The sequence below is a fragment of the Tiliqua scincoides genome, chromosome 5, assembly GCF_035046505.1.
Source record: "Tiliqua scincoides isolate rTilSci1 chromosome 5, rTilSci1.hap2, whole genome shotgun sequence".
Lineage (NCBI taxonomy): Eukaryota > Metazoa > Chordata > Lepidosauria > Squamata > Scincidae > Tiliqua > Tiliqua scincoides.
The window spans coordinates 46,803,683-46,823,820 of record NC_089825.1 but is presented as its reverse complement, the minus strand read 5'-3'; the positions used below and the strand labels follow the sequence as shown (position 1 = coordinate 46,823,820).

Sequence of the window (20,138 nt, the reverse complement as noted above, 5' to 3'; positions counted from 1 at the left end):
AGGATTGGGCCCTTAGTTTTATTTGGCTCATTTGAAAGCAATAGATTATGTTGGATAAACGGATGAATAGAAGTCATGCATCTTAAGAACAGAGTTCAGACATTCTGCTATTTTATGATCAAAAATGGCGTTTTAATAAACAGAGGTTAATGTTCTTTATTGGACCACTGAGGAGGCAAAATATCAAAAGGACAGGATTCATCACTAACGAAAACCAGTGAAGCTTTGGTTTAATTTATGTACCAATTAAAGTGGTGCCCTTGCTGATCACAGTAATCTTTTTAAAGCTAAGTAAGCAAAAAGGTGGCATTAATGATCACAGTGATGACTCAGGGATTTTGGACTCTAAAAGCGAGCAAGCGGAATCATCAGTCTGAATGTTCAGCACATCCCAATGCTTTAAAGATAGGCTTTCTTCCATTTCTCTAACTCGCTGAGTATCAAACCAAAAGTGTTTGCGGAGCCTGTTTTTCCTTAAAATCTTTGGAAGTGCACTCAGATGTGAAAATAAGGTTTCTGTCACTGAGCTTTAGGACATAAGAAATTTTCTTAGATGGCAGGGGAGATAAGAGGCTAAGCTAAGGTTTTCCATTTATTTTTTAGAAAGCATAAATGTTTTCATAAATAATGTAAGGATATTTCACTGGATTATTATTTTTTCTTTTGTAGAATATAAAACTCCAGCCTATCAGTCACTCCTGCAGTGGCTGTTTTTGGTTTTGAGGAAAACTATGGAAGATGCATTCATGGATTTCCCATCTAGATTAGCTCCAAGCTGTGCACTAGAGTTCCCACAGATATGGCTCCACTGAGGGTGAGCATCTCCCAACTGCACAACAGGGGCTATTAGGCAAACAGATCTCTTCATCCCTAAGGAACAGAAACTTGCTTATTTGACAATGAAAGCTGGATTCCCAGCCAGCAATGCTTTGCCTGCTTTGAGCCACATAAGGCTGCCGTTTCTTCCTGGCATTCTATTTTTTGACATATCATAGAATGTGAAGATCTAACAAGTCTTTCCAAGATAGCATTTTGAGCTTCACATTTTTATTTTTGTTTTAGGTATAGAATTTTGAGGATCTAGAGCAGTGGTTCTCACACATTTAGCACTGGGACCCACTTTTTAGAATGAGAATCTGTCGGGACCCACCAGAAGTGATGTCATGACCAGAAGTGACATCATCAAGCAGGAAAATTTTTAACAATCCTGAACTGCAGTCCTACCCACACTTACCCATTGACTATCATTGTTAAAAGAATATACACTGTAGCTTGTTAAAAGTACAGGTCTATAACACTTCCCCAAATGCAGTCACAGACCATGGTAGCATCAATAATATAGTAAAAATAAATTATTGAAATGAATGGGGACCCACCTGAAATTTGTTCGTGACCCACCTAGTGGGTTCCGACCCACAGTCTGAGAAACACTGATCTAGAGTGTGGTGTATAGTCCAAGGAGCTTTCAAATAGTTTCTAACCCCAATTTTCTTACAATGAACTCAAAACGATTTGTGGAAAGAATGTAAAAAAAAAAAATGCATCCCAAAACAAGAAAATACAATTGGTGTAAATGCTAAAATTCTGGGATAACGAAATAACCAGTTGGCTAAATCACCTACAAGTTCTTCCCTAAACCTAAACATCTTGCTGGCGCATTTATTTACAGTGTTCAGATATATTCGATTCCATGACACATCGCATCGTGTAGATTGTTTCAATTACCTTAACGCATCTCTGGCTCTGCCAGAAATGAAAACTGAACAGATACAAACCTGTTCTTTGGCATTTCTGGGTGATAAGGCAGGCATCCCGAATGATAAGCTGAGGGTATCAGATCGAAACAGTCAAACATGAGTCAGTTGAGAAGAGAAATCAGTGTGCCAGAGAGGACTGTGGCTCTGAAATGAGGACATTTATTTTAAAAGATGTTACCTTTAAACAAATCACCTTTGGCAACCCTGATGGTATAAATCTGGGCAGAGATATATTGTACCGTACACCAGCAGCTAGCAGTGCATACACAAACAGTACAGTCCTTTCTAAAATGAAAACTCATGGTTGATTTCAAATTGTAACAGCACCTCTTGTTCTTTGTGCGCTTATTCAAACAGCTTATTTCTATGCTTTGACTAAATTCACAGTCAGGGCCAACCCTGCAGTCCCTTCCAGGTGGTTGAATTCTTCTATTGCATTCAATCCATACATATTAAAAGCAGCCAGATGTTCACAATGTTCCCCAGAGCATGTGAGGAGCTTTTACTTCTCCCCTCTTTTCTATGACTCATAGCAATGGAAAAGCCAGAAGCATATGCATCCATGCACCTGTGATATTCAGAACCAGTGTGCTGCTTGATGCATGCACCAGCATGGAAAAGCCTTTACTAATGTGTGAGCTCCACAGGGCTGATGTTCCATCTAAAAATGTTAATGCACTTGCTTATAGCTTTTGCCTGCATGGCAGCATAGTGCCTGCCTATGCCAAGGATCACTAGTGCGTAGGAAGCTTCTGAGTCAGATCACTAGTACTTCCAGCTGTGTGTTATCTACACTGACTGGCAGTGGCTCTTGAGGGTTTCATACAGACTTTTTTCTTTGCCCTATCTGGAGATGCCAGGGATGGAACCTGAGATGGTCCCTCACCAACGGCTGCTGAGAAAACTCCACCATCGGGGAATAAGACGGCAAGTCTTCTTATGGATTAGGAACTGGTTGAGGACCTGGAAGCCGAGAGTGGGTGTCAATGGCTATTTTCACAGTGAAGAGAGGTGAAAAGTGATGTGCCTCAAGCGGTGTGTCTGAGACCAGTGCTTTTCACCCTGTTCATAAATGACCTGGAGACAGGGTTAAGCAGCCAGGTGGCAAGTTTGCAGATGACACTAAACTTTACTGAGTGGTAAAGACCAGAAGGGATCGTGAAGAGCTCAAGAAGGATCTCTTCGAACTGGGAGAATGGGCCTCAAATGCAGATGCATTTGTAAGTAAGTGTAAAGTCATGCACATTGGGGCAAAAAACCAAAACTTCACATATAGGCTAATGGGTTCTGAGCTGTCTGTGACAGATCAGAAGAGAGATCTTGGGGTGCTGGTAGACAGCTCGATGCAAGTGTCGACCCAATGTGTGGCAGCATTGAAGAGGGCTATTTCCATGCTTGGGATCATTAGAAAAGGTATTGACAATAAAACAGCTAATATAATGCAGTTGTACAAATTGATGGTAAGGCCACACCTGGAGTATTGCGTCCTGTTCTGGTCACCACATCTCAAAAAGGATAAAATGGAAAAGGTGCAGAAGAGAGCAAACAAAATGATTGCTGGGCCAGGGCACCTCCCTTACACAGCTACAGTGTTTGGGACTCTTCAGTTTAGAAAAAAGTCGCCTGAGCGAGAACATGATTTACAAAATTATGCAGGGGATGAATACAGTGGATAGGGGGATGTTCTTTTCCCTCTCACACAACATCAGAACCAGGGAACATCCACTAAAATTGAATGTTGGGAGAATCAGGACAGACAAAAGAAAATATTTATTTACCCAGCATGCAATTAGTCTGTGGAACTCCTTGCCACAGGATGTGGTGATGGCATCTGGCCTGGATGCCTTTAAGAGGGGATTGGACAAATTTCTGGAGGAAAAGTCCATCACAGGTTACAAGCCATGATGGGTACATGTAATCTCCTGATCTGAAAAGTAGGCTAAAATCTTGTCTTGTTTGCTCCCTGAGGCATCTGGTGGGGCACTGTGAGATACAGGAAGCTGAACTACATAAGCTTTTGGCCTAATCCAGTGGGGCTTCTTATGTTCTTATGAGATTTTCTGCGTGCAAAATGTGTTCTGTCACTGAGCTATGACTCTTCCCCTAGTGCAGTGTTTCTCGAACTGTGGGTTGGGACCGACTAGGTGGGTCGCAAACCAATTTCAGGTGGGCCCCCATTCATCTCAATATTTTATTTTTCATATATTAGACCGGATGCTACAATGGTATGTGACTGCATTTGGGGAAATGTCACAGACCTGTACTTTTAACAAGCTACTATGTATATTCTTTTAACAATGATAGGAAATGGGACTTACTCCTGGGTAAGTGTGGGTAGGATTGCAGCCTAGATTATTAAAAACTGTCCAACTTGGGGATGTCACTTCCGGTAATGTCATCACTTCTGGTGGGTCCCAATAGAATGTCATTCTGAAAAGTGGGTCCTGGTGATAAATGTGTGAGAACCACTGCCCTAGTGTACTCACATTGCATACATTTGGACCAATAGCCAAGTTACATTTATATATGTGTACTAATCACATATTCTTTCTCCACTGACGGAGTCACCACTGCCCTCCCTATCCTCGGTAGTCTCTTTTGTGTTTATGTCTCAGTTGTGAGCCCTTTGGGAAAGAGAACTGTTCTATCAATTAGTGTAAAGTGCCAAACCAGATCTTCTCCTTCTCTTTCTATGACTGCTAAGTAGAGGACCTACACAGCTAACCACTGCATGGTGCCATCTAAATGGACCCTGTGAAAGCCAATCATATCACCCATGTGATGGTTCAGGCATTGGCGATTCAGCGTTCCATGATCAGGGCTTATTTTTAGTTCTTGTTTATACCTTGAATGGTGAGCATTATGAGTAGCAGATGCTTGTAACAGATGCTTGCAAGCTACCAGTACTGTCTCTCCCCCCCCTCCCCGTTCATAGCGTTGGAATTTGGACAGTTCTCTTATCTTCAGGCAGAATTCCAAGTTCAAATGAGCTTTTGACATTTTGTCTTCCAAGAGCTCTCTTCTTCTTTCCTGAGATTTCCCTTCAGCTCAGCTGCCAGGAAGATGTGCGTTTAACTTACTCTTTCTTCCAGTGTCCTCTGGCTTTATAGGGACTCTTGCTTGATTCTACCTGGTATTGAGGTCACAAAGGTCTCATCAAATCCTTGCTTTTTTGAGACATCTCTCTTTTCCATTTTCCAAATACAGGATCCCATATCTTTTATTAGCCTTAACATTTCCATGAGCTTGCAGTGCGTCTACTCACACGGGATTCACAAGGATCATGATTCACTAAACTTAGGGCCTTCCAAGCAATTATGGTTTTAACTATGCTAAATATAAAACTGTAACTCAGATTCCAGGCACCTTCTCTCAGGAGTGTTTCTTTTGTGGAGAAATGGCATTTGCCCTACACTCCAAAAGCAATATTTGGTGCTATGGAAGACACTGTTCATTTTTTCTAACCAGTGTGCTCATTGTGATACTTTGGTGCGGTTGAGACTAAAAGTGAATAAGGTCTAAACCATATTTGACACTCAGACACATGCATTTCCCCCAAACCAAGCTGTAGTGGCTGCAACTTTGAACCAGTGGGGTGGAGGGGGGGTTCTTAATCTTTTCACTTCTGACCATCTTTCCATTGAGCGTCACACCAACACTCCCACTGTAATTTGACCTCCTTGAGGAGGCCTCCATGACTGCTCCTCCACTTGGCATAGCTGCATTAGTGCTGGAAAGTTGGATAGGACTGCACCCTCAGGGAACTTTTGCACTACGCAGGAAAGAATTGAGGTATTTGGCCCTGGTATCACATATGTGTTCTCCCTTATTGGCTACCAAGATCACCAGGAGGAACAAGAAGATGCTTTTCTGAGTAGTGCAGATTGTGCTTGATGCAGTGCTGTGTGCATGACATACTGCCCACAGTAAGAGAGCTGAGACCAGCGGTAAACATGGAGCTCTGCCAAAGGCATAGACACCAAGAAAGGATGGCTTTCTTGCTAAAGAGCTTAAACCTGGAAGCTCTTTGAAGAGGGAGCATAGCCAGTGCTGGTTTATCTATGAGACAAACTGAAGCAGTTTCCTCGGGCATCAGACTGGTGAAAGGCACACGTCTCCACTGTTCTTCCTTCTCCTTCCAGTCCAACTTCTTCCAACTTCCTGGATTGGAAAAGGAAGAGGGGAACAGAGAGGAAGAGGAAATGTCGAGAAGAGGGCTGAGATGGAGAATGAAAGAAGCAGAGACTGGTAAGGGGGGGCAGCATTTGGCATGCCTCCTCAGAAGATCTGGGGCTAGCCCTGAACATAGCAGGGTGGTAGAGCTGCTACTTTGCGTTAAGGAAGTCCCAGTTCCAATTATTTAAAGAGCAACACAAGTTGGTGGAAGGGCTCAGGAGACATCGAGCAGGGATTCAACCTGAACTCTGCCACTAAGGCAGCAAGCCTAACCAATTTTCCAGCACTGACATAAGGGCAATGCAACTCCGAGGTAAGGGAACGCACATTGCCTTACCTTGAGGAGACCTCCGTGACTGCCCCCCAACTACAGGATGCAGCACATGCCCCACTGGCACAGCTATGCCAGTGCTGGAAAGTCAGGATTGTGCCCTAAGTTCTAGTCACAGCCAAGAATGATGGGAAAACAAGCTGGCCCAGCAAAGAGGACAGAACAGGTAAGATGGCTCAACCCTTTGTTAAAGCTTCTGGGCAGGATTTCTCTCTAGCCTGTGGTTTCAGCTGCTGCTAGTCCTTGCTGGAGACACTGGTACGCAGCTGCCACTTTTGGAAGATTTATGAAGCCTGCCTGGGATGATGGCAGACCAGCCATCAGGAGGTGAGGATGCTGATCTAGCAAGCCTGGGATCTAAGTTCTTTGCTGTACAGAATGCACCACTCAGGCTGAATGACTAAAGCACAGTGTTCACTTTTCTGCTTATGACACATTCTTGCCATTTGTTGGCGAGACAAAAATCACCAATGTGGATGTACTTGCATCAAGTCAACCGACCAAGCATTCTGACTCTTCTCAAACAAGGACAGCTGCGTTGGCTGGGGATGTGTGCGCCAGATACAAAACTGAATGCATTCCGAAGGGCAAAGCAGCCAATTCTGAGAGACAAAGAGGTCACCCAAAGCTCCGAGATGAGTACTTGCAGACATACCGTAAGAGACTTTGACATCAATGAGTAGGAAGACTCTGACAAGTAATAGGAACATCTGCTGTCACAGACTGTGCGCTGGCACAGAGCTGTGATGAGAAATGCCTCCTACCATTCCAGAACAAACATGGGCATAAGAGGCATAGTGTCAGTCATGACTTTTCCTCTGAAGTCTTGCCAAGCCAGGATTGGTCTCTTCAGGCATCATTCAGGGGGAACATAATTCAAACTAATCCAAGCCACTCAAAGAGATGCTGCTTGTTCATCATTTTACAAAGTTGGGCAGTTCAGTTGCTGTAGGAAATGCCTCATGAAGTTAGTGGGAGGAAGCAGATAGGCAAGTTAGGTAAGTCACCCATGTAAGTGAGTGAGAGAGTGGACAGAGGGTTGAGCAGGCAAGTGAACCAGTAGTCTGGTGTGAGCTGTGTGAGCTGTCACTGATGAGCTGTGGCACTACTAGAAGGAGAAGTACGAAGAAAAAAGTAAACGATGCTGTGACATCAATTCACTTTTCTCCACCCATTTGGTGCTCCCGAAGCACCAAGTGAACAGGGAGAGGTGAATCTGAGCCCACCTACTCCCTTCCCATTACTGTTTTGACCAAGAGCATGGAGTGCAGGCTCCCTACTCCATGCTGCTTCTCCCAGCATGCACCACTTCTGTCCTTTGGAAACAGAAGCAGTGTGGAGCAGGGAAGCTGCTCGCTGTATTTCTGATAAGTAATGGGAGGGAAAGGGAGTGGGCTCCAAATCAGCTCTCGGTGCCCACTTGGTGATTTGTAAGCACTGGGTGGGGGAGGAGAGGAGAAGGGATTTGGAGGTGCAGCAGCTTTTGTTCCCCAGGAGCACTGGAGAGGGAAGTGGGCTGCTGCTGTTGCCACCACCCTCTTCCAACTTGTTCTCAGGAAGTCCAAAGGGGATCAGAGCCCCAGGGGAGTGGCAGGCTGGAGAAGATGATGGGCAGGAGGCTTGTCTGCTCGCCACCCTTCCAGGGGTACCTTGTTATTGTTTCAGGTGTTTTCATGGCAAGGCTGGCCTCTTTGCAAGTATTGCCCATCAGTGTGCTGGTTCAGTCATTGTTTCCAGTTATGCCTGCTAAGATATGAGGTTAGGAACCAGATTCCAGAATTTCCAAAGCTTTGGACTGGAAGTAGAAGATGAGTATGGACCTCCATCTAGAGATGTTTGTCATTGTGAAATCCCATTGAAATTAATGGGCCTTAAATTAGACATGACTAACTTATCTCATTGATTTAAATGTTGCCTAGTTGTGACTGCACTTTCTGGGTACCACCCAATGTGTTGGATTTTTATGTGGATTATTTACAAAGAAAGAAACTAGGTACAAGATTCGGGCTGTAATATTTTCAGTTGTGTGTGTGTGTGTGTATATATATATTGATTCTAATTTTTTTTTAACATATGAAACTAACAATTTGGGAACTGGCCCATCATAACACAGCATAATGTGCCTCACTGCAGCAGATCAAATGTATTTATGCAAACTGCAAAAATGAAATCCTAGAAAATTGCCTTCATTAAGGTATAAATGAAACCATTTGCTATACTGACAAAGACATTTTCAACCTGCTTTTGGCATAAAAATTTGTCTTTTATAGCCTCTATTGGCATGCATGACTCTTGCCTTTCAATTATGAATGCCTTGGGGTGACCAAGCAAGCAATAACTCCAGCTGCTGCTGACAGAAGAAGAACGCTTCTGTACTGCATTATATTGCTCTGATGGATGTATATTCCCAATATGCTAAACACCCTGTATGTCAGTGGCATCTGCAGCAGCAGGGATTTTGAAATTAGGTCAGGTATATTGATGGACTGGAGGATAACAGTGATGGAGTGGATTGAGTAATATGCAAATGCGCATTTGAGTACATGGATACTCACTTAGGTGCATACACCCACTGTTGTTATAATTTAGCCATTAAGCCATGTCTGTCTCTGAACACATTTGCAAATGTTTGGTGTATTCAGATGGGATTTGCACTTAATGAACCCCGCATCACTCACTCACTCACTCACTCACTCACTCACTCACTCACTCACTCACTCACTCACAGGGTGCATGCATCAATGTCCATTGCAATCCAGATCATACCAGACTTTCTGCCCAATTCTATTCCTCCCCATTGGTGCCAAAGCAATGGTGCTGGTGGAGCACATACTGCATCCAATGGGGGAGGGGGGATCAGGAGGCCTGCCAGAGGTAATTAAAATTATTTTTGCTTACCTTTGCATTGGCCTCCTATGAATCTCCTTGGACCCATACCAGCGATATAGCTGGCGTGAGTTCAAGATGAGAAAGGGGGCAAGGAAGGCTGGAAAATGGGCGATAAGGTCCGATGTGTGCATTTGCTGCCAAGATCTAGCCTCTCTTTCCCTCTCCCTCCCTGCCTCAGAACACTCCTGAACTTCCCCTCTTCCCGCCCCCACTGCCAACTTACCCACTCCTGCAAACCCTCTTGCAGCTGCCGCCACATGCACTGCACATGGCTGTGCCTCTCACCATTTGTAGCAGTGACCTAGTGGCGTGCAAAAGAGGCCCGGCTTTTGTGCTGCCATAAAGGACCTTAGTACTTGGATGGGAGACCGCCTGGGAATACCGGGTGCTGTAGGCTTATACCATAGTCTTTCGAGACTGAAGGTTGCCAACCAAAGGACCTTATGCTGCTGGAATGCTAGTCCCAACAGCACAAGGCCTCAGCGGGGCCGGAAGCACAGCCAAGAACGGCAGAGAGGTCTAGCAAAAGGTTGTCAAGTGCGTTGCTCCTGGCAAACAGGAAGTGTTTAGGATCCTGAACGAGAGTTAATGCAAACAATGCCTGAATTTAGGTATAGGCATGGCAGAGCAATCTACTTAAGTAAAATTGGTTCACAGCAAGAAGGAAATCCAGTACTGCTTTCATTTCCAGTCCCAAAGTGTTGTGTGGCATGATGATGCTTATTAAGTAAATTGTTTTACTATCACAGCCTTTCAGAAATGTTTAATCAATGTTGGGCAGGCTGATATAAATCCCTTAACATTTACCGTCTCAGCAGTAGCATTCGAACTAAATGAATAATAATAATAAAAGAACGAACCAGAAAGGGAGATCATAATGATTAGCTTTCTTCCTGTTTGGTAGTTATCGTAGAAAACTAATTAGCATTGGCTCTTCTTGCTGCCATTATATTTAGAATATTACTTAAAAAAAACAACCCTGTGGAGTCACAAAATCATAAGAATTTTTTCCTAATTACTCTGTTTTATGTCAAGTTCACCACGATGATTCACACATTGTTGCCACTAAGGTTTCTCTCTTCATTCAAATCCTTTGATACTTCTCTGGAGAGTGTAAACAGATGACAGCTTAGTCTTTCAAAATGTTTCATGTTCATTGGACGTTAATGTGCTGTCAAAGCTATGGAGAAGTATGGGATGCGGTAACATTCAACTCAGCACATAATGTTAGCAGAGCTGTGGGAATGAATCAGGCTACAGTCCTATGCACACTTTCCTGGGCATAAGCACAACTGAACACTACTTCTGAGTGGACATACGTAGGATAGTGCTGTCAGTCCCACATACAGCAAGTCTGAGTTTTGTTAAGAACTGAACTGCAACCGGGAAAGGACTGCAGCCGTTGTTACGCAGGCAGGAAAGAGAAACTAATGAGAGGTCTAGTCAAAGAAGGAGAGAGCAATTCACAAACCTGTAAGTGTAAACCAATAACAAAATAAGCTACGGCTCCTTCTGCTGGTGAGGATGTACAGCCCAATCCTGAGCTGCCTGGTGCCCAGGTTTGCAGCAGTGCCAAAATGGGCAGCTCCTAACCTTTCCTCAGAGACATTGTAAGGTAGGAAGCTTACAATGCACAAGGCAGCTACTCGACTCTGTGCCGGTGGGGCTATGGATTCCCCTCCCACCCCATTCCCTCCCCCCACCACGCCTTCCTCCGCCCCGGACCACCTACCCCTTCCCCGACTTATCTGTCTGCCGCTCACCTCATTGCTCCTCTGCCAGGTACTGGCTCAGCGCGGGCACCTGTGCTGAGCCAGCAGTAAACACTGTGACATGCTTCATTTACATGTACATTTACAATGCTCAGTGCTGGCATTAGGCAGCCATGCTAGCCATGTGACATGCTTCATTTACAGCACATTTACAATGCTCAGTGCTGGCACTAGGCCAGCGTTGTTCGTTCTGGATTGGGCCCTAACATACATGCCCAGACCCACTATAGCTTGGGTGGCTCTGCTCTCAATCCTAAACACACTTACATGGGAGTAAGTCCCACTGCATTGAATAGCACTTACGACTGAGTAGACATGCATTGATTGCACCTCTCTTAAGTTATTGTAACACATCCCATTGTATCATCAATAATCTCTTGTATGCTTGCTTTAAAAATGATCCTAGACAATGCAAATATTTTTTTTTCCAGTCTGAATAGTCTGAACAGCTGCAATTATTGGCAGACCCTGTGCTTTGAAGTAATCCACAGGTCTCTGTCTTGATTGCTTGTACAGAGGAGACAGTCAATGCAGTTGCTGTCTGCTCTGCTTCTTTGTTTTGTGGACACCTTTTAACAGTGATGCCCTCTTACAAATGAGCCTTTTTCAACTGGCAATCAGGCCCATGTACTTGTTCAAGCCGGAGTGTCCTGAAAAGCAACAAAGCCTCCAGATTCTTTAAGCTCTGAATCACAAGCCCCCTGGAGAGAGACAAGGAGATGGCAGGACTCCTAGCCAGTGATCAATGGAAAACACATTCTTTTGAATACTCACCTTCTGCCCCAGCAGTGTTATCCCCATTACACCTTATCAGAAAGGATCTGCATAATTCATCTGAAAGATGGTGTACTTTGAACTGTGGCTTTCAAGTCTTAATTGTTAGCACCGAAGTGGCTATTAGTTGCTTTCTAATTTTCTGCCAAAAAAAATAATATTGTGTTTTTTTTTTAAACCCTGTGTGAATTAATTCTTTTCTTCAGTGAAAAAAGATGCTAATTATTAGAGAGATTTAGGACTCGTGACTGAGGGCCTAATCCTATCCAACTTTCCAGTACCGGTGCAGCCACAATGCAGCCCTGAGGTAAGGGAACGAATGTTCCCATACCTTGAGGAGGCCTCTGTGACTGCTTCCCCACCGCAAGAAGCAGTGCACGCCCCATTGGCACGGCTGCACCAGCACTGGAAAATTGGCTTACTGCCAGCGCACAATGTTGCAAACATGCTGTTAGGCATGTTTGTGGGGCTTAGCAACAGGCCAGCACTGGAGCTAGCCCAGTGGGAGCCCGCCCTTGGCCAGTGTGGGGGCTGGTGGTCCACCACTTGGCCTGGTCTGCCTAGTGGTGGAAAGGTGGATGGGGAGAGGCAGGAAGGACATTTCTGGGGTGGATGGAGATGGGCAGAAAGCAGGTGGAAGACGGGGAGGAGGCATGGGGAGCCCTGCATTGAGCTCCTCAGCTCGACATGGAACTCTGTCCCTGCTTGATAGCAGGTGCAGAATCGAGTACCCCCATTGGAGGGCTACTTTCCTTACGCGGAGGAAGGGGACAAAAGTCTTGTTCTCCTGAGAAGGAGAAGTGGCAGCAGCGGCTGCCCAGGCTGCACTGGATGCCATGGTAGCCATTTTGGTGCTACGGCAGTCCCACACTCTGGGCAGCTCAGGATTGGGCTGATGACCGCTGCATCCTGTGGGCACCAAGGGGTCTCCTCAGGGTAAGGGAGTATTTGCTCCCTGACCCTGATTAACACAGCTGCAGCGCCAATGGGTCACCTTGGATCTGCATCCGCTTTTGAGCCTGTATCAGGCTGCCCAGGCTGGGAGGGAGGGCTGCCATCTCCACCCCCCCTCTGGAGCCCAATCTTTCCCTTCCTCCAACCGCCCTCCTCCCTGTTCCATCCACCACCACCCTCCCCTGCCCTGAAAATACCACCAGCCGGTGCTGGAGGAGCGCTGACCGGGCCTCCACAAGGCACTGAGGACCAGCGCCAACTGGCTGGGTGACCAGCCCCTCATCTCCAGTGCTGTGGAAATGCCTTATGACACATTTGTGATACCCAGTGTCAGCACTGGAGTTCAGCACCGGTGCTAGGCCTGTTTAGGATTAGACCCAGAAAGTTGCAAATGTTGTTAACAGAGCAGAACTTATATCATGCCCTGTGCAGGTATATTTAATGTTTGTGATTCCCTGGCCTAGCTGTAAGGAGAAACTGAAGAACAAATGAGGATCCCTAGTTGCTAAAATATGCATGAGATGGAGAATGGAAGATTCTAGGCACACCTGTCTTCTCCTAATGTATTACAGAATTTGTCTTCTAGGGAATTCTGATTGTAGGAATCTCTCTAATATTCTTTGGAATGGAGTGGCCTTAGCAGAATCTAATTATTATTTGCATTAATAATGCAAAAAAGCATATACTTATCATAAATGTTACTGTCAATTACACACACACACACACACACACACAGAGGAATTTGTTTTTCATACAGACTCAGATAAATAACATATTGTTTTTTTTATAATCCGTAGCACGAACAATTCAATTTATCTAAATATCTGCCCTTTGCTTTGACTTAACAGAATAATTAAATACATTTTCTTATACTAATTGTGTCTTATTATAGTAATGCCTACTGACTCATAATGTGATTTTTCCACATTGTACCCCAGTGCACACAAATGCGTCCATCCAGACCGAGCATCGTGTGCTTCCGTACTAACATGGAACTCCTGCTGATGGAGTTTTCTCATTCATTTCAATATACCTTCAATATACCTATACCTTTAATCATTGTCTAGAAGAGGGAATTTTGGAAGGTGCAGCTCAACATGGAAGGGTTAAAAAGCTACACCTGACAAAATTTCCTTTTCTAGACAATGGTTAAAGGTATAGGCACTCTGTCCTCCATTGTATCTGGTCACCCTGTCTACTTTAAGCATGTTTAGAATTAATGCATACAGTGGGGCAGTTACAATAAACTGTTCCCCTCCTCAATGTGGTTAAAGGAAAGGCCCTGAACTCTCCCAGGTGGACAGAGTATCATCTGAACCAATCTTGTTCACAGGATTGTAAAACACAGGATTGTAAATCTGGTTTTATTTCTATTACAGTTTTATCATTATTGCCATCATGCTTTTGATTGATTTAGTTATGTTGTCAAGGGTGGCCCATCCATGAGGCCAACTGAAGCAGTCACCTCAGGCAGCAGATTGATGAAGGGCACTCGTTCACTTATTTGCTGACATTGCTCCACTTCTCCTTCCACTCCCTGGATTGGAAAAGGAAGAAGGGAACAGAGAGGATATGTGGAGGATCTATGAAAGGAAGTGCGGAGCTAGAACATTGGAGAGTGGGACAAGCATACAGTAGGCTGGTGCATTGGTTGGTAAGGAGGGCAGTTTTTGGCTTGTTGCCTCAGGAGGTTTAAGGTTGGCCCTGTATGTTGTAAAAGGTAGATCAGCAAATCAATCATAAACTTCTGCTTACAATTACCTACCCTGGTCATTAAATCATGTTGACAAAGATAACAGGTGAGTTGCTGCCCTTTAGTTGTCTTTTCCCTTGGAAATGAAACAAAGCCAAAATATCTTTTGGAAGCAGTGCAAGAAACTTTTATTTGGGTTGACCTTGGGCAATCAGTGATCCTGCTGAAACAGGTTAAGGGCCTGATCCAGAGCCCTGCTCACTGGCTTACTGCCAGTGTGCACTGTCGTAAACATCCCATAAGGCATGTTTGCGAGCCCTTACCACAGGTCCAGAGCTAGTCCAGCACGAGCCTGCACTGGGCCAGCTCTGGCACTGGGCCTGAGTTCCACTGTCCAGACCACCGGGCAGTGGAGAGGTGAGTTGGGGGTGAGCTGGGAGGAGGCATTCTGGGGCTGGGGGAGGTGGGGGGAGGGCAGGGGGGAGATGTGGCAGGGAGAGGGAGCAGGGAGGGAGGGGGCGGAACCAGTGAAGCTCTGCTTCATTGGATCCTGAACCCCATGTGGAACCACACAGTCCTACATGGGACTCTCTGATTCTGCGACAGCTCCAGAGCTGCTGTAGAATCAAGTAGCCCCATTGTGGGGCTGCTTCTCTTACCTGGCCCAAGGAGCTGTTGATGACTGGTTGCACGCTGGATACTGGGGCAGCCATTTTGGTGCTGTAGCAGCCCTGTATGCTGGGCAGCTCTGGATTGGCCTGCCCATAAGTTATTATGTATGTTTGTAAAATGTCCTAAAATTAGGTTGCTTACGTTGGTTTTTTCTTTGTTTTTGTTTTTCGTTTTAAATGATAGACACCCCAGTACAGGCAGGGTGGTATGTAACACTCCCTTGTTTGTCCAAATCAAACTTCAAATCTTGCATTAGCTGCTGCATGAAAAAGTTTAAATTAACAAGTAGGAATGTACCAAGATGTGCACATAACTATTGTCAGTTCTCTTTATATGTGAAGTTGCTATCTGTGAATTTGCTTATCTGCGAGGAACAGAACTGTTCCCTACCTACCTCTTGTTATCAGCAACTCTCTTCTCACTATCTGCGAATACTGTGCTGGTGCACTCAGAGCAGGGGGGCTCAGTACAGCTACGAGCAAGTGGGCAGGTGTGAGAGAGGTTGCGGGAGAAGGAGGAGAAGATACAGCAGCCTCCGTGTGAGCAGATGGCAGTGCTGGTACTGTGCAGGGGGAAGAGGAAGAGGCAGTATGCAGTATATGGCTGGCGGGGGAGGGGTTGCGGTAATTGCATCCAGCCAATTATACTCATTTTTTAGAAAGTTGTCTGGATTGAATCAGTTTTCTACATCATTGGAAATGGGCATTGGGATTGGCCTGTGGAGAATTGTCAGACACATTTGTGTCTGCTTCCAAACTTGTCCCGCCATCTTGGGCACCATCTTGGAAACTCCAGCTGAACACTCACAACCCTGGTGATGATGAGAGGCTGATGTTGAGAGGTCTCTGGAAGGCTACCCGAGGGCTCCTCTGGGTCTGGGGCAAGCTCAGGGAAGCAGCCAAGAGACCAATGGAGAAGGGTGAAGCAACCCCCTTTCCACTACTGAAGTATGAGGCCTCGTTGTTCAGCCAGCAACCTTCAATTAGTTGAGGGTTAACCAGCACAGAGGAGGAAGCATCAGATGTTGATGAGCCCTTGCTATCACCCTGCCCCATAGACTTCAAGTTAAGATTCAGATTCATAAAGTTCATAAAGTGTATGGTGAAGAGGGTCCTCTAGAACTTAACTCAATTTTTCCCATAGGCTCAATGATTTGGTATCCACTAATTTGGTATCCACCATGTTTTCCGGAATCTAACCCTAGTGGATAACGAGAACTGACTGTATAAAGAATGTGGTCACCTGTATCATTCAACCTTCGGTCACCTGTATCATTCAGGTCACCTGTATCATTCAGACCCTGGATTCTCCAGGTCACAAGTGAGTAGCTTGAGTAATGTAGGAACCATGCAATCGCAGTCCATGGCTGTGCAATATACTGCAGGCATATGCAATGTGCATGACACTGGTTCAGGTTAACCCTTTAAATGCAAATCAATACATAGTGCCTGTTGTTCTTGAGGTCCAGGCTTTCTGGTACTTTTCCGACTGACATGCAACCCACCTGCACTCAACAACAAAAGTAACTAAGGGGAGCTAAAAGTTCCATGGCAACTTGACACCATTTCTTCAGCTTACCATGAGCCATGTTCATCTTTAGCTCACTTTCAGTGTCAACCACACAGCTCCCCTTTGGCATGAGAAGATAATGGGTAGTCTTTGACATCTTGCCGCTGCTCCTCTTTCTCAGTTACTTGCTGCAGTCTTCAGATTGTGTTCAGGCAGATCGGCTTGATAGAGAAGGCTACAGTGTACCCATAATTAATGACAATCCTGAATGTTTACATGTGTCAAGCCTGTGCAACACTCATTTACTTCGTGAAAAGGTACAAACAATCAGCACTTTTGAACATTGGGACCATCACTTTCTTGGGTGAAATTGCCCAATGCAAATAAGATCTTTGGGGCCAGGTTTGAAACTGACTCAGGCGGCAATCTGATGCATCCTTTGCTGGGAGTCAGTTCCCTTGAACTCAGTGGGGCTTACTTCTGTGTAGGCAACAGAGGCTGATCCACTGTTTGTGTTTGGGGGGGGGGCATGAGCAGTACCAACTCCAGAGCCCAGGTCAACCAGGCGGGTAAACCTGGGCTCCTGGTTGAACTTGATGGCCTCTGTGGCCAAGGTTTGCTGGATGGGTAGACCTTGGCCCCACCTGAACTTGGAGCCCAGATCTACCAGCTGGGTAGGCCTCCTGTGTGGCCTTGGAGCCTAGGTCTACCGGCTGGGTAGACCTGGGCTCCCATTCCAGCCAATCTTGCTGGCGCCCATCCAGTGGGCATTCCCCTCATGGCTGATTTTGCTCCATAGCTAGTGGGCACCCTTGCCTGCTGGCAGACAGTTTGGGGGGGGGCATTCACCCATGGATCCGCCCCTGGTAGGCATACATGGGGGTGTACTATTACTCAACCAGGTGCTTCAACTGTAGCAGGCCACACATGATGGTTTCTCTATGTGGCCATATAAAACCCATGTCAAGGTAAAAGCCTATACTTGTGGGGACTGGCATGAGTATAAGGGTGGGAACTAGCCGAAATGCATTGATGCTTTCAGTACTGCAACGTGATATCAATGGAGTTTTCCATAATACACACAGCAGTAACATAATTCAGCTGGGCAGCACAGTTTGCTTTTTGGCAGTAAGGTATTACTTGTCAAACTCAACCCTTATTAAGTCTCCATTGCATAGCTGATCTCATTAGAGAGGATCATAGCTTCAGCAGCAGTAACTCAATCCATTAATGCATGAGTTAAGCAAAGCCATACATAAATATTTCAAATAGGTGCTTATTTACTAGTGTAATGTTGCATTATAGAATTAACTATCAGCTTCTGCCTAGCAGCATTTGTAGAAGCTGGAGCAGTGTCTCTCTGAATCTGCTTTGTGCAAGCCTCCTTTTGCTGTTCTTTCTTGAGCTTTTCCAGCCAAAATGAAATCCAGCCAGCTTTGTGTAACAAGATGAAAAAAATACAGTTGTCTTGCACAGCAACAACAAACCACCTTTCACATGCTCCTTAATTATTTGTTAATTTTAGATTGTAAGGGCATTACATGCTTGTCGTAAACGTTGTACACTCCCAGGGTTTTGGGGTGCTCAGAGTTCTTGGTTCTCGAACCCTAGAGCCCTCAAGGACCCCTGTTCGGTAGTACTGCCACCACCCTGTATGTCCCAGTGTCTCAGTCCAGGGACACTGAGACCCTCTAGGCTTAACTCTAACCCTTGCAGGCACTGAGCACTTTCTTTAATTAAAGCCTCAGTCCTCAAGTTACTAGTCCTCAATGAGTATTTGGTAGCTTGCTGAACGGTTAGGCAGGATTCTGAACCTTTGTCCCCAACAGACAATGAAACAACTTAGTAAAAGGATTTTTACTTTATTAAGTATATAAGGTTACATAAAGTTACAAAAGGCAGCAAATGCTAGAGGCATAAAACTTCTAGGAAACATATCAGCATTAAAATAACAAAGCTAACTGGCTATCTCTATTATTCCCTCTCACCTGGGTCAGCTTCCCTTTGTAGATCTTTCAGCCAGGTTACCTAAGAGGCCACATGGCCCTGTGGAGCGGGCTCTCCCTCAGGATGCTGCACCCACAACCTTTTTCCACCAAAACGACAAAGACCACGACACACCCCTTGGGCTTTGTTCTTATACTTCTCATGCTAACAGGTCTGAGGTGACTCTGTACTCATTTAAACTGTCCAATCAGAGACTCCTGGGGCCAGAATCTTCCTGAAGTGGGGCTGGATGCCAGTCCTCTTAGCTCTTCCCCTCCCCACTGGAGATTCATGGGCGCCTCTCTGTCTGCTTAGGTGCTACATTATCACCTTCCATTGAGTTGTAAATTCCTTGCAGCTAGGAACTGCAAGCCACTTCTTTGTTACTGGTTTAGCTTGGTTCAGGCTTTACATGCTACTAGGCCTAAACTATTACCCTGCACATGCCCGATCGCGTCTGATCTTGGAAGCTAAGTGGGGTCAGGCCTGGTTAGTACTTGGGTGGGAGACCGCCTGGGAATACCGGGTGCTGTAGGCTTCTACCATAGTCTTTCGAGACTGAAGGTTACCAACCAGTTAGGCCTAAACTGTGCATATTCATGACAATGCTCTTTCACTATTTTAATATAAAGTCATAGTCAGTGAGCTAAAGTTTTATACTGACTAAACTTTTTGCAAGACACAAGAGTTTATTAATAATAAATGGATGGTCCTGGGGGTGGGCAAGTGGAGAGTGGGAGGCAGGGCTGGGACTCGGCTGTTATGTCGGATCCCATTCCTATTCCCTGAGCAGCGCGGAGCAGCTTCAAGCCACTCCACTCTCCTTATGCTACCTCTGGAGGTGGTGCAAGTCCGAGGAGACCTGGGGCTGTGGTGGATTATCCGGGGATAAGGGGAAGAGTTTCCCCTTCCCTTCAGCTATTTTGGGCACCTATCTTATGCTGGATACAATGCAGGCCTCCTGGCCTGCCTGTTCCAATGCATGATAGGATTGCACTGTAAATTGTTTATCTCCATCAAGGAAAAAAATAGTAATTTTTTTAAAAATGCCTTTTCATTGACGTTCCTAAATATTTTTCATCTAGGGGTTCATCAGCATTATTATCTTCATTTAGGACCCATCTGCCTCACCCTGACCTGGCAGCTGGACATCACCCCTTTTCTATCCCTTCCTTTGCATTGTCCACACATGTGCTGTAAATCATAGGAGGAACACTCACAAAATTCTTATTCCTCTGAGGGATCATTTGAATGTTGGTCACAACAGCTGTGAGGGAAGTGCCAAACTGCCTTAGATAGGAAAAATTCACACAGAGCCCAAGTACAGCAGGGTACTGAGCTGTGGGTTCTGAAAGATATCTAGGGAGATACAACAAAACAGGAAGAGAGTGAGGATAAACTTCACACACAGGCTAGGCAAGGACAGGAGTCAATAAATGCTATAAAAAAAGGGGTAGCCAAACTAGCTTAACATAACAGTCACATACAATAAACTTCAGATGTTTGAGAGCCATAATACTGAGGAAACATTTAAATTCTTAAATATATTTACTCACCATGAACATTAAAGTTGTGTTTTAATCCAGTGGACTCTCAATTTATACCTGGTAGGTAAATAATTATAA

The 20,138-nt window shown here is 45.2% G+C and overlaps 2 pseudogenes; one reads left to right on the top strand and one right to left on the bottom strand.

Moving 5' to 3' along the window:
- LOC136652226 (zinc finger protein 420-like) overlaps positions 1-20,138 on the bottom strand; it is a 398,747-nt pseudogene that overhangs the window by 113,559 nt on the left and 265,050 nt on the right.
- On the top strand, positions 18,936-19,051 carry LOC136654465 (5S ribosomal RNA; annotated as a pseudogene).